At 43.1% G+C, this 12,284-nt stretch overlaps 1 protein-coding gene across 2 annotated transcripts in view; it reads right to left on the bottom strand.

The window, feature by feature from the left end:
• The window catches only part of FAM110D (family with sequence similarity 110 member D), a 29,883-nt gene extending 17,811 nt beyond the window's left edge, over positions 1-12,072 (bottom strand). Inside the window, exons 1-2 of one of the 2 annotated variants that reach the window (XM_077295368.1) lie at positions 11,838-12,072; positions 4,571-4,662 (exon numbers count right to left, since the gene is read on the bottom strand). The gene's annotated coding sequence lies outside the window, so the exon portion shown is untranslated. The remainder of the gene's footprint in view (positions 1-4,570; positions 4,663-11,837) is intronic. The other variant, XM_077295367.1, reaches the window with a different exon arrangement.
• Positions 12,073-12,284: the final 212 nt, after the last annotated feature.

Raw genomic sequence — 12,284 nt, 5'->3', positions numbered from 1 at the left:
GGCCCCATAAGATGCTCCACACATTATGGCCCAATAAGATGCTCCACACATTATGGCCCCATAAGATGCTCCACACATTATGGCCCCATAAGATGCTCCACACATTATGGCCCCATGAGATGCTCCACAAATTATGGCCCAATAACATGCTCCACACATTATGGCCCCATGCGATGCTCCACACATTATGGCCCAATAACATGCTCCACACATTATGGCCCCATGAGATGCTCCACACATTATGGCCCAATAAGATGCTCCATACATTGCTGGCGCGTTGCTCCGATGGTCTCCTATCTTCTCCCTGCAGGCCCCGGATCCAAAATGGCCACGGGCTGCATCCGGGTCCAGCAGGGAGGTGGCTTACCAAGCGCCTGCTCAGAGCAGGCGCTGGTAAGCCAGGAGCAGTGCACGGCAGATCGCTGATCTGACACAGTGCTCTGCAAAGTGTCAGATCAGCGATCTGACCTTATATCATGATGCCCCTCCCCCCCCGGGGCTATGTTATAAAGTAAAAAAAAAATATTTAGATGTGTAAAAAAAAAAATAAAAAAAAAAATCCTAAATAAAGAAAAAAATATATATATTATTCCCATAAATACATTTCTTTATCTAAATAAAAAAAGCAATAAAAGTACACATATTTAGTATCGACGCGTCCCTAACGACCCTACCTATAAAACTGTCCCACTAGTTAACCCCTTCAGTGAACACCGTAAAAAAAAAAACGAGGCAGAAAACAACGCTTTATTATCATACCGCCGAACAGAAAGTGGAATAGCACGCGATCAAAAAGACGGATATAAATAAGCATGGTAACGCTGAAAACGTCATCTTGTCCCGCAAAAAACGTGCTGCCATACAGCATAATCAGCGAGAAAATAAAAAAGTTATAGTCCTCAGAATAAAGCGATGCAAAAATAATTATTTTTTCTATAAAATAGTTTTTATTGTATAAAAGCGCCAGAACATAAAAAATTATATAAATGAGGCATCGCTGTAATCGTACTGACCCGAAGAATACAACTGCTTTATCCATTTTACCAACCGCGGAACGGTATAAACTCCCCCCCCCAAAAAAGAAATTCATGAATAGCTGTTTTTTGGTCATACTGCCTCACAAAAATCGGAATAAAAAGCGATCAAAAAATGTCACGTGCCAGAAAATGTTACCAATAAAAACGTCAACTCGTCCCGCAAAAAACAAGACCTCACAAGACTCTGTGAACCAAAATATGGAAAAATTATAGCTCTCAAAATGTGGTAACGCAAAAAATTTTTTTTTGCAATAAAAAGCATCTTTTAGTGTGTGATGGCTGCCAATCATAAAAATACACTAAAAAAACGCTATAAATAAAAAAATCAAACCCTCCTTCATCATCCCCTTAGTTAGGGAAAAATAAAAAAATGTAAAAAATGTATTTATTTCCATTTTCCCATTAGGGTTAGGGCTAGGGCTAGGGTTAGGGTTAGGGATAGGGTTAGGGGTAGGGTTTGGATTACATTTACGGTTGAGATTAGAGTTAGGGGTGTGTCAGGGTTAGGGGTGTGGTTAGGGTTATGGTTGGGAATAGGGTTGGGGGTGTGTTGGAGTTGGGGTTAGGGGTGTGGTTGGGATTAGGGATAGGGGTGTATTTGGTTTAGGGTTTCAGTTAGAATTGGGGGTTTCCACTGTTTAGGCACATCAGGGCTCTCCAAACGTGGCATGGTGTCCAATCTCAATTCCAGCCAATTCTGCATTGAAAAAGTAAAACAGTGCTCCTTCCCTTCCAAGCTCTCCTGTGCGCCCAAACAGGGGTTTACCCCAACATATGGGGTATCAGCGTACTCAGGACAAATTGGACAACAACTTCTGGGGTTCAATTTCTCTTGCTACCCTTGGGAAAATAAAAATTTGGGGGGCTAAAAAAACATCTTTGTAGGAAAAAAATGATTTTTTATTTTCACGGCTCTGCGTTATAATCTGTAGTGAAATATTTGGGGGTTCAAAGTTCTCACAACACATCTAGATAAGTTCCTTGGGGGGTCTAGGTTCCAATATGGGGTCACTTGTGGGGGTTTCTACTGTTTAGGTACATCAGGGGCTCTGCAAATGCAACGTGATGTCTGCAGACCAATCCATCTGAATCTGCATTCCAAATGGCGCTCCTTCCCTTCTGAGCTCTGCCATGCACCCAAACGGTGGTTCCCCCCCACATATGGGGTATCAGCGTACTCAGGACAAATTGCCCAACAACTTTTGGGGTCCAATTTCTCCTGTTAACCTTGGGAAAATACAAAACTGGGGGCTAAAAAATAATTTTTGTGGAAAAAAAAATATTTTTTTTTTCACGGCTCTGCGTCATAAACTGTAGTGAAACACTTGGGGGTTCAAAGCTCTCACAACACATCTAGATACGATCCTTGGGGGGTCTACTTTGCAAAATGGTGTAACTTGTGGGGGGTTTAAATGTTTAGGCACATCAGGGGCTCCCCAACGCAACATGGCATCCCATCTTAATTCCAGCCAATTTTGCAGTGAAAAGTCAAACGGCGCTCCTTCCCTTCCGAGCTCTCCCATGCGCCCAAACAGTGGTTTACCCCCACTTATGGGGTATCAGCGTACTCAGGACAAATTGCACAACAATGTTTGGGGTACAATTTCTTCTGGTAACCTTGGAAAAACAAAAAATTGGGGGCAAAAATTTAATTTTTGTGAAAAAATATTATTTTTTTATTTTTACGGCTCTACATTATAAACTTCTGTGAAGCAGTTGGTGGGTCAATGTGCTCACCACACATCTAGATAAGTTCCTTAGGGGGTCTACTTTCCAAAATGCTGTCACTTGTGGGGGGGTTTCAATGTTTAGACACATCAGGGGCTCCCCAACGCATCATGGCATCCCATCTCAATTCCAGCCAATTTTGCATTGAAAAGTCAAATGGCGCTCCTTCCCTTCCGAGCTCTGCCATGCGCCCAAACAGTGGTTTACCTCCACATATGGGGTATCGGGGTACTCAGGACAAATTGTACATTTTCTCCTGTTACCCTTGGTAAAATAAAACAAATTGGAGCTGAAGTAAATTTTTTGTGAAACAAAATGAAATGTTCATTTTTTTTAAACATTCCAAAAATTCCTGTGAATCACCAGAAGGGTTAATAAACTTCTTGAATGTGGTTTTGAGCACCTTGAGGGGTGCAGTTTTTAGAATGTGTCACACTTGGTTATTTTCTTTCATATAGACCCTTCAAAATGACTTCAAATGTGATGTGGTCCCTAAAAAAAAATGGTGTTGTAAAAATGAGAAATTGCTGGTCAACTTTTAACCCTTATAACTCCCTAAAAAAAAAAATTTTGTTTCCAAAATTGTGCTGATATAAAGTAGGCATGTGGGAAATGTTACTTATTAAGTATTTTGTATGACATATCTCTGTGATTTAAGGGCATAAAAATTCAAAGTTGGAAAATTGCGAAATTTTCAAATTTTTCGCCAAATTTCAGTTTTTTTCACAAATAAACACAGGTAATATCAAAGAAATTTTTACCACTATCATGAAGTACAATATGTCTCGAGAAAACAATGTCAGAATCACCGGGATCAGTTGAAGCGTTCCAGAGTTATAACCTCATAAAGGGACAGTGGTCAGAATTGTAAAAATTGTCCCGGTCATTAACGTGCAAACCACCCTCGGGGCTTAAGGGGTTAAGGAACTTTCATTGGAAAAAAAACAGACCAACATAAGTCTGAAATAAATAAGAAATCCATTGGAGGGATAGTAGAAATGTTAGAAGAGGTTAAATCAACAGTTTGGTACATTCTGCAAAAAATAAAAAGCACATTGGTGAGCTTGGGAAATCAAAAAGGCCTGGATGTTCACATAAGACAACAGTGGTAAATGATTGCAGAATCCTGTACCAGGATGACACTGGGACACTAGTGTTTATTGCTGATAAGACAGAAACAGTTGGATGACTTCTGAAGTGTACAGGGCTATATTTTCTGCTCAGATTCAACCAAATGCAGCAAGGTTGATTGGACAAAACCTCAAAGTAGAGATAAACAATGACCCAAAATATAATGCGATAGCAACCCAGACGTTTTTTAAGGCAAAGGCTACATGCCCACTATCAGGAAGACCAGTGTTTTTTATGCAGGTCAACTGCACTGTGCCCAAAAAACTGGATTCTACATTAGAAGCGTAGTGGATGGGATTTCTATAAATCCCATGCCCACTATGATTCTATTTAACGCTGAGTAAAGTCACCCGCGCTGCAGGTATACGAGCCACGGCATGTCAATTATCTGCAGCGGAGAATAGCGTCTCCACTGCGTAGTTTCACCCATAGCCAGAGGCATAGCTAGGGTTTTGGTTCAGGGGGGGCGAAGCTTCTGAGTGGGCCCCTAAACAGGTAGCCTTGATAACAACTGGGTGACGCACCCTAATAGTGGAGGAGAACCTCAGCAGATGACCGCGCTGTTACTGAAGATAATCTCTATATAACGACCAACATGGATATTACCGCCATATGGTCAGTGGTAGATAACAGCCCTACAGAACATATACACACAGTTACAGATAATGTCTTACCGCTGACGTTCTTTCTGATGGAATCGTTCCCTTTTCCCATCTTTTCCATCTGGCCCAGACCGACATGACAACTTCTTCCAGCCAGGACTCGTCTGCAGAGATTACAACAAAGACACATTTCACTTCTCACATTCCAGCCTCATCACCATCTATTACCAACCTGCACAAACTCCTCATCCTACTGATACCCCAATTACTGCACCTGATACCCCAATATTGAGCCGCTGCTGCCGTATGTGTCCCTATTACTGCCCCTGATACCCCAATACTGAGCCACTGCTGCCGTATGTGTCCCTATTACTGCCCCTGATACCCCAATACTATGCCGCTGCTGCCATATGTGTCCCTATTACTGCACCTGATACCCCAATACTGAGCCGCTGCTGCCGTATGTGTCCCTATTACTGCCCATGATACCCCAATACTGAGCCGCTGCTGGCATATGTGTCCCTATTACTGCACCTGATACCCCAATACTGAGCCGCTGCTGCCGTATATGACCCTATTACTGCCCCTGATACCCCAATACTGAGGCGCTGCTGCCGTATGTATCCCTATTAGTGCCCCTGATACCCCAATACTGAGTCGATGCTGCTGTATGTGTCCCTATTACTGCACCTGATACCCCAATACTGAGCCGCTGCTGCAGTATGTGTCCCTATTACTGCACCTGATAACCCAATACTGAGCCGCTGCTGCCGTATGTGTCACTATTACTGCACCTGATACCCAATACTGAGCCGCTGCTGCCGTATGTGTCCCTATTACTGCCCATGATACCCCAATACTGAGCCGCTGCTGGCATATGTGTCCCTATTATTTCACCTGATACCCCAATACTGAGCCGCTGCTGCTGTATGTGACCCTATTACTGCACCTGATATCCCAATACTGAGTCGATGCTGCCGTATGTGTCCCTATTACTGCCCCTGATACCCCAATACTGAGTCGATGCTGCCGTATGTGTCCCTATTACTGCACCTGATACCCCAATACTGAGTCGATGCTCCGTATGTGTCCCTATTACTGCCCGATACCCGAATACTGAGTCGATGCTGCTGTATGTGTCCCTATTACTGCACCTGATACCCCAATACTAAGCCGCTGCTGCCGTATGTGTCCCTATTACTGCCCGATACCCGAATACTGAGTCGATGCTGCCGTATGTGTCCCTATTACTGCACCTGATACCCCAATACTGAGCCGCTGCTGCCGTATGTGTCCCCATTACTGCCAATGATACCCCAATACTGAGCCGCTGCTGCCATATGTGTCCGTATTACTGCCCCTGATACCCCAATACTGAGCCGCTGCTGACGTGTGTCCCTATTACTGCCCCTGATACTCCAATACTGAGCCGCTGCTGCCGTATGTGTCCATTTTACTGCCCCTGATACCCCAATACTGAGCTGCTGCTGCCGTATGTGACCCTATTACTGCACCTGATATCCCAATACTGAGTCGATGCTGCCGTATGTGTCCCTATTACTGCCCCTGATACCCCAATACTGAGTCGATGCTGCTGTATGTATCCCTATTACTGCACCTGATACCCCAATACTGAGTCGATGCTCCGTATGTGTCCCTATTACTGCCCGATACCCGAATACTGAGTCGATGCTGCCGTATGTGTCCCTATTACTGCACCTGATACCCCAATACTGAGCCGCTGCTGCCGTATGTGTCCCCATTACTGCCCATGATACCCCAATACTGAGCCGCTGCTGGCATATGTGTCCCTACTACTGCACCTGATATTCCAATACTGAGCCACTGCTGCCGTATGTGACCCTATTACTGCCCCTGATACCCCAATACTGAGCCGCTGCTGCCGTATGTATCCCTATTAGTGCCCCTGATACCCCAATACTGAGCCGCTGCTGCTGTATGTGTCCCTTTTACTGCCCCTGATACCCCAATACTGAGCCGCTGCTGCAGTATGTGTCCCTATTACTGCCCATGATACCCCAATACTGAGCCACTGCTGGCATATGTGTCCCTATTATTGCACCTGATACCCCAATACTGAGCCGCTGCTGCTGTATGTGTCCCTATTACTGCACCTGATACCCCAATACTGAGTCGATGCTGCCGTATGTGTCCCTATTACTGCCCCTGATACCCCAATACTGAGTCGATGCTGCCGTATGTGTCCCTATTACTGCCCCTGATACCCCAATACTGAGCCGCTGCTGGCATATGTGTCCCTATTACTGCACCTGATACCCCAATACTGAGCCGCTGCTGGCATATGTGTCCCTATTACTGCCCCTGATACCCCAATACTGAGCTGCTGCTGCCATATGTGTCCGTATTACTGCCCCTGATACCCCAATACTGAGCCGCTGCTGCCGTATGTGTCCCTATTACTACCCTGATACTCCAATACTGAGCCGCTGCTGCCGTATGTGTCCCTATTACTACCCTGATACTCCAATACTGAGCTGCTGCTGCCGTATGTGTCTCTATTACTGCACCTGATACCCGAATACTGAGCCGCTGCTGCCGTAGGTGTCCCTATTACTGCCCCTGATACCCCAATACTGAGCCGCTGCTGCCGCAGCGGTGCTGCGATCTGCTCTCACTGTACGGCTGCACTCAGAGCAGGAAGCAGACGGCAAGGGACCTGAAGGACACCGACGGGTGAGTACGGTTTGTTTTTTTACGTTTACGCTTGTAACCAGGGTAAACATCGGGTTACTAAGCGCGGCCCTGCGCTTAGTTACCCGATGTTTACCCTGGTTACCCGGGGACTTCGGCATCGCTCCAGCGCCGTGATTGCAACGTGTGACCGCAGTCTACGACGCTGGAGCGATGATTATACGACGCTGCGACGTCACGAATCGTGCCGTCGCAGCGATGAAAATTTCAATGTGTGACGGTACCCTAATGAGATGAAGATAGACCTTTTGGGTGATAATTCTAAGCAGTATGTGTGGAGAAAAAGTGGCACTGCTCATTACAATCCCAACAGTGAAACATGGTGGTGGTGGTGTTTTTCAGCTGCAGGGACAGGATGACAAGTTGTCATTGAAAGAAACACGAATGGGGCCAAGTACAGAGATATCCTGGATGAAAACATCTTCCAGAGTGCTCTGGGCCTCAGACTTGGTTGAAGGTTCACCTTCCAACAAGACAATGACCCTAAGCTCCCAGCTAAAATAACAAAGGAGTGGCATCAGAAAAACTCTGTGACCATTCTTGACTTGCCCAGCCAGAGCCCTGACCTAAACCCAATTGAGCATCTCTGGAGAGACCTGAAAATGGCTGTCCACCAACATTTACCATCCACCCTGATGGAACTGGAGAGGATCTGCAAGGAAGAATGGCAGAGGATCCCCAAATCAAGGTGTGAAAAACTTGTTGCATCATTCCCAAGAAGACTCGTGGCTGCACTAGAAAGGGTGCTTTTACTCAATACTGAGCAAAGGGTCTGAATCCTTATGACCATGTGATATTTCAGTTTTTCTTTTTTTTTTTATAAATTTGCAAAAATTACTACATTTCAGTTTTTTTTCAGTCAAGATGGGGTGCAGAGTGTACATCAATGAGAAAAAAATGAACTTTCTTGAATGTACCAAGTGGTTGCAATGAAACAAAGAGTGAAAAATTTAAAGGAGCGTGAATGCTTACCATACCCACTGTGTGTATATATATATACACTCACCGGCCACTTTATTAGGTACACCATGCTAGTAATGGGTTGGACCCCCTTTAGCCTTCAGAACTGCCTCAATTCTTCGTGGCATAGATTCAACAAGGTGCTGGAAGCATTCCTCAGAGATTTTGGTCCATATTGACATGATGGCATCACACAGTTGCCGCAGATTTGTCGGCTGCACATCCCAAAGATGCTCCATACAAGGCAGGATGGATCCATGCTTTCATGTTGTTTACGCCAAATTCTGACCCTACCATCCGAATGTCGCAGCAGAAATCGAGACTCATCAGACCAAGCAACGTTTTTCCAATCTTCTACTGTCCAATTTCGATGAGCTTGTACAAATTGTAGCCTCAGTTTCCTGTTCTTGGCTGAAAGGAGTGGTACCCGGTGTGGTCTTCTGCTGCTGTAGCCCATCTGCCTCAAAGTTCGACGCACTGTGCGTTCAGAGATGCTCTTAGGCCTACCTTGGTTGTAACGGGTGGCGATTTGAGTCACTGTTGCCTTTCTATCAGCTCGAACCAGTCTGCCCATTCTCCTCTGACCTCTGGCATCAACAAGGCATTTCCGCCCACAGAACTGCCGCTCACTGGATTTTTTTTCTTTTTCGGACCATTCTCTGTAAACCCTAGAGATGGTTGTGCGTGAAAATCCCAGTAGATCAGCAGTTTCTGAAATACTCAGACCAGCCCTTCTGGCACCAACAACCATGCCACGTTCAAAGGCACTCAAATCACCTTTCTTCCCCATACTGATGCTCGGTTTGAACTGCAGGAGATTGTCTTGACCATGTCTACATGCCTAAATGCACTGAGTTGCCGCCATGTGATTGGCTGATTAGAAATTAAGTGTTAACAAGAAGTTGGACAGGTGTACCTAATAAAGTGGCCGGTGAGTGTGTGTATATATATATATATATATATATATATATATATATATATATATATATATATATATGTATATATATATATATATATATACACATATATGTATATATACACAGAGTATACATATGTATATATATATATATATATATATATATATATATATATATATATACACATACACACACATTTATTATATATTTATAAAACAGGAATATATATACATTTATATATACACACAAGCATGCATATAACATGTAGTCTGGACAAACTGGCAATTCTGTAAAATTATTTGATTTATTAGCATATTTTGATTTTATCAATGCTTTAATATTGCCAGCAGCCACAAACGTTTCACACAAAAAGAATTAGTAGCCAGGAAAATGCTTTTGTCTAAAGGCACATTTTTCAAATAGAAACTATTCCAGCCTGTTCAACTTTTCACAAGGGACAAGAATTATATCAGCCACCTACACCCAGTTTCATTCATTTACATATACATATATATATACAGTTGTGCTCAAAAGTTTACATACCCCAGTAGAATTTTTGCTTTCTTGGCCTTTTTTCAGAGAATATGAATCATAACACCAAAACTTTTTCTCCACTCATGGCTAGTCGTTGGGTGTAGCCATTTATTGTCAAACTACTGTGTTTTCTCTTTTTAAATCATAATGACAACCCATAACATCCAAATCACCCTGATCAAAAGTTCACATACACTGGTGATTTTGGCCTGATAACATGCACAGATGTTGACACAAAAGGGTTTTAATGGTTACTAAAGGTAACATCCTCACCTGTGACCTGTTTGCTTGTAATCAGTGTGTGTGCATAAACGCTGAGTGAGTTTCTGGGATCCAGACAGACACTTGCACCGTTCATCCAGCCACTGACGTTTTTGGATTGGGGGTCATGGGGAAAGCAAAAGAATTGTCAGTGGATCTACGGGAAAAGGTAGTTGAACAGGAAAGGGATACAAAAAGATATCCAAGGAATTGATAATGCCAGTTAGCAGCGTTCAAACTGTGATTAACAAATGGAACATCAGGGCCTCTGTAAAAACAAAACCACGATCAGGTAGACCAACAAAAATTTCGTCCACAAATGCCAGGAAAATTGTTCGGGATGCAAAGAAAAAGCCACAAATAACATCAGCTGAAATACTGGACTCTCTGAAAACTAGCGGTGTGGCTGTTTCAAGATGTACAATAAGGAGGCATTGGAAGAAATATGAGCTGCATGGTCGAGTCGCCAGAAGAAGGCCATTACTGCGCAAATGTCACAAAGTATCTCGCCTACAATACGCAAAACAGCACAGAGACAAGCCTCAAAACTTCTGGAACAAGGTAATTTGGAGTAATGAGACCAAAATTGAACTTTTTGACAACAACCATAAACGTTACATTTGGAGAGTGGTCAACAAGGCCTATGATGAAAGAAACACCATTCCTACTGTAAAGCACGGAGGTGGATCGCTGATGTTTTGGGGATGTGTGAGCTACAAAGGCACAGGAAACTTGGTCAAAGTTGAAGAAAAGATGAATGCAGCACGTTATCAGCAAATACTGTAGGCAAATTTGCACTCATCAGCCCGGAAGCTGCACATGGGACGTACTTGGACGTTCCAACATGACAACGATCCAAAACACAAGGCCAAGTCGACCTGTCATTGGCTACTGCAGAACAAACTGAAGGTTCTGGAGTGGCCATCTCAGTCTCCTGACCTCAATATCATTGAGATCTCAAGCGCGCCGTTCATGCTAGATAGCCCACAAATTTACAGGAACTGGAGGCTTTTTGACAAGAAGAATGGGCAGCTTTACCATCGGAGAAAATAAAGAACCTCATCCAGAACTACCACAAAAGATTTCACGCTATCACTGATGTTAGAGGGGGCAATACATAGTATTAAGAAATGGGGTATGTAAACTTTTGAACAGGGTCATTTTGATGTTTTGGTTGTCATTATGATTTAAAAAGAGAACATACAGTAGTTTGACAATAAATAGCTTCACTCAACCACTAACCATGAGTGGAGAAAAAGTTTTGGTGTTATCGTTCATATTCTCTAAAAAAAGGCCAAGAAAGCAAAAATTCTGCCGGGGTATGTAAACTTTTAAGCACCACTGTACACATATATATCTCTCTTTCAATATATCTATATATACATATGTATAATGACATATATACCGCAATCATATGTGTATATTTATATATACAAGTATAGTTATATACATGAGTATACACAGATATACATGCACGCATACATAACACGTTGACTCCATCCTTATCCAACCAACAATTCAGAGATCTAAAAATACAGACATCTGAGACAGCCAGAAATAGATAGAAATCTCCAGGAGATGCCAGGCCACAACCAGCTAAATGGTAGCTGAGCACTGGATGCATTTAGCTACAGTGTGTGATTTGGAGCAAAATAAGAATAAAGACATCATACAGGGAGACAATGGAGGAGACCTGCAGTATAGGAAACTAATCGCTAAAGAAGCACTTACATTTTCTTATCTAAGCCACAATGGACAAAATCAAATTTGAAATGCTTGAGTAATTCATGAAAAATAAAACTGTATATTCCAATGATGTTATTCACATTTTAGAATAAGATACCATATGTGAAAGCAGACAGTATAAGGCACTCTCCTCTGCTTTAGATTAAGTCATACATATCGGAATAATCACACTCAGGCATACTCCTCACCTCAAACAGCTGTTGCAGAAGGTGTCCTCAATCGTCTATGAATCACATCTTTTAACTTGCAGAATAGATATGAGATAGACCCAAAGTCTGTTTTTTGTGGGGGTTAAAAAAGATGGTTGAAGGCAGAGTGTGGGTGCGTGAGAGAGTGCAATAAGTTACCTACTGTGTCATAGTGCAGTGTAAAGTGTGAATGTGTGCGCTTGTCACACAAGGAAATCTCCACCCTTTCCAGACATAGTCTCCTTTCTCATCCGTTTGTTGACTGCTATGGAGGTTAACTCCTCATTCACCCTATAAACGTTCCTCTTTAACCATTACGCTGACTCTTGGGTCTCGCATTGTCACACCATGGGAGATGTTCCACTACAACTATTTTACAGAAAGTTTATGGAATGTGTTTTTTTTAATGAAAGAGTTTATTTTCTCTTTCTACCATTATTACCCCTA

The sequence above is a fragment of the Ranitomeya variabilis genome, chromosome 3, assembly GCF_051348905.1.
Source record: "Ranitomeya variabilis isolate aRanVar5 chromosome 3, aRanVar5.hap1, whole genome shotgun sequence".
NCBI lineage: Eukaryota > Metazoa > Chordata > Amphibia > Anura > Dendrobatidae > Ranitomeya > Ranitomeya variabilis.
This window is presented reverse-complemented; position numbering and strand designations above follow the sequence as displayed.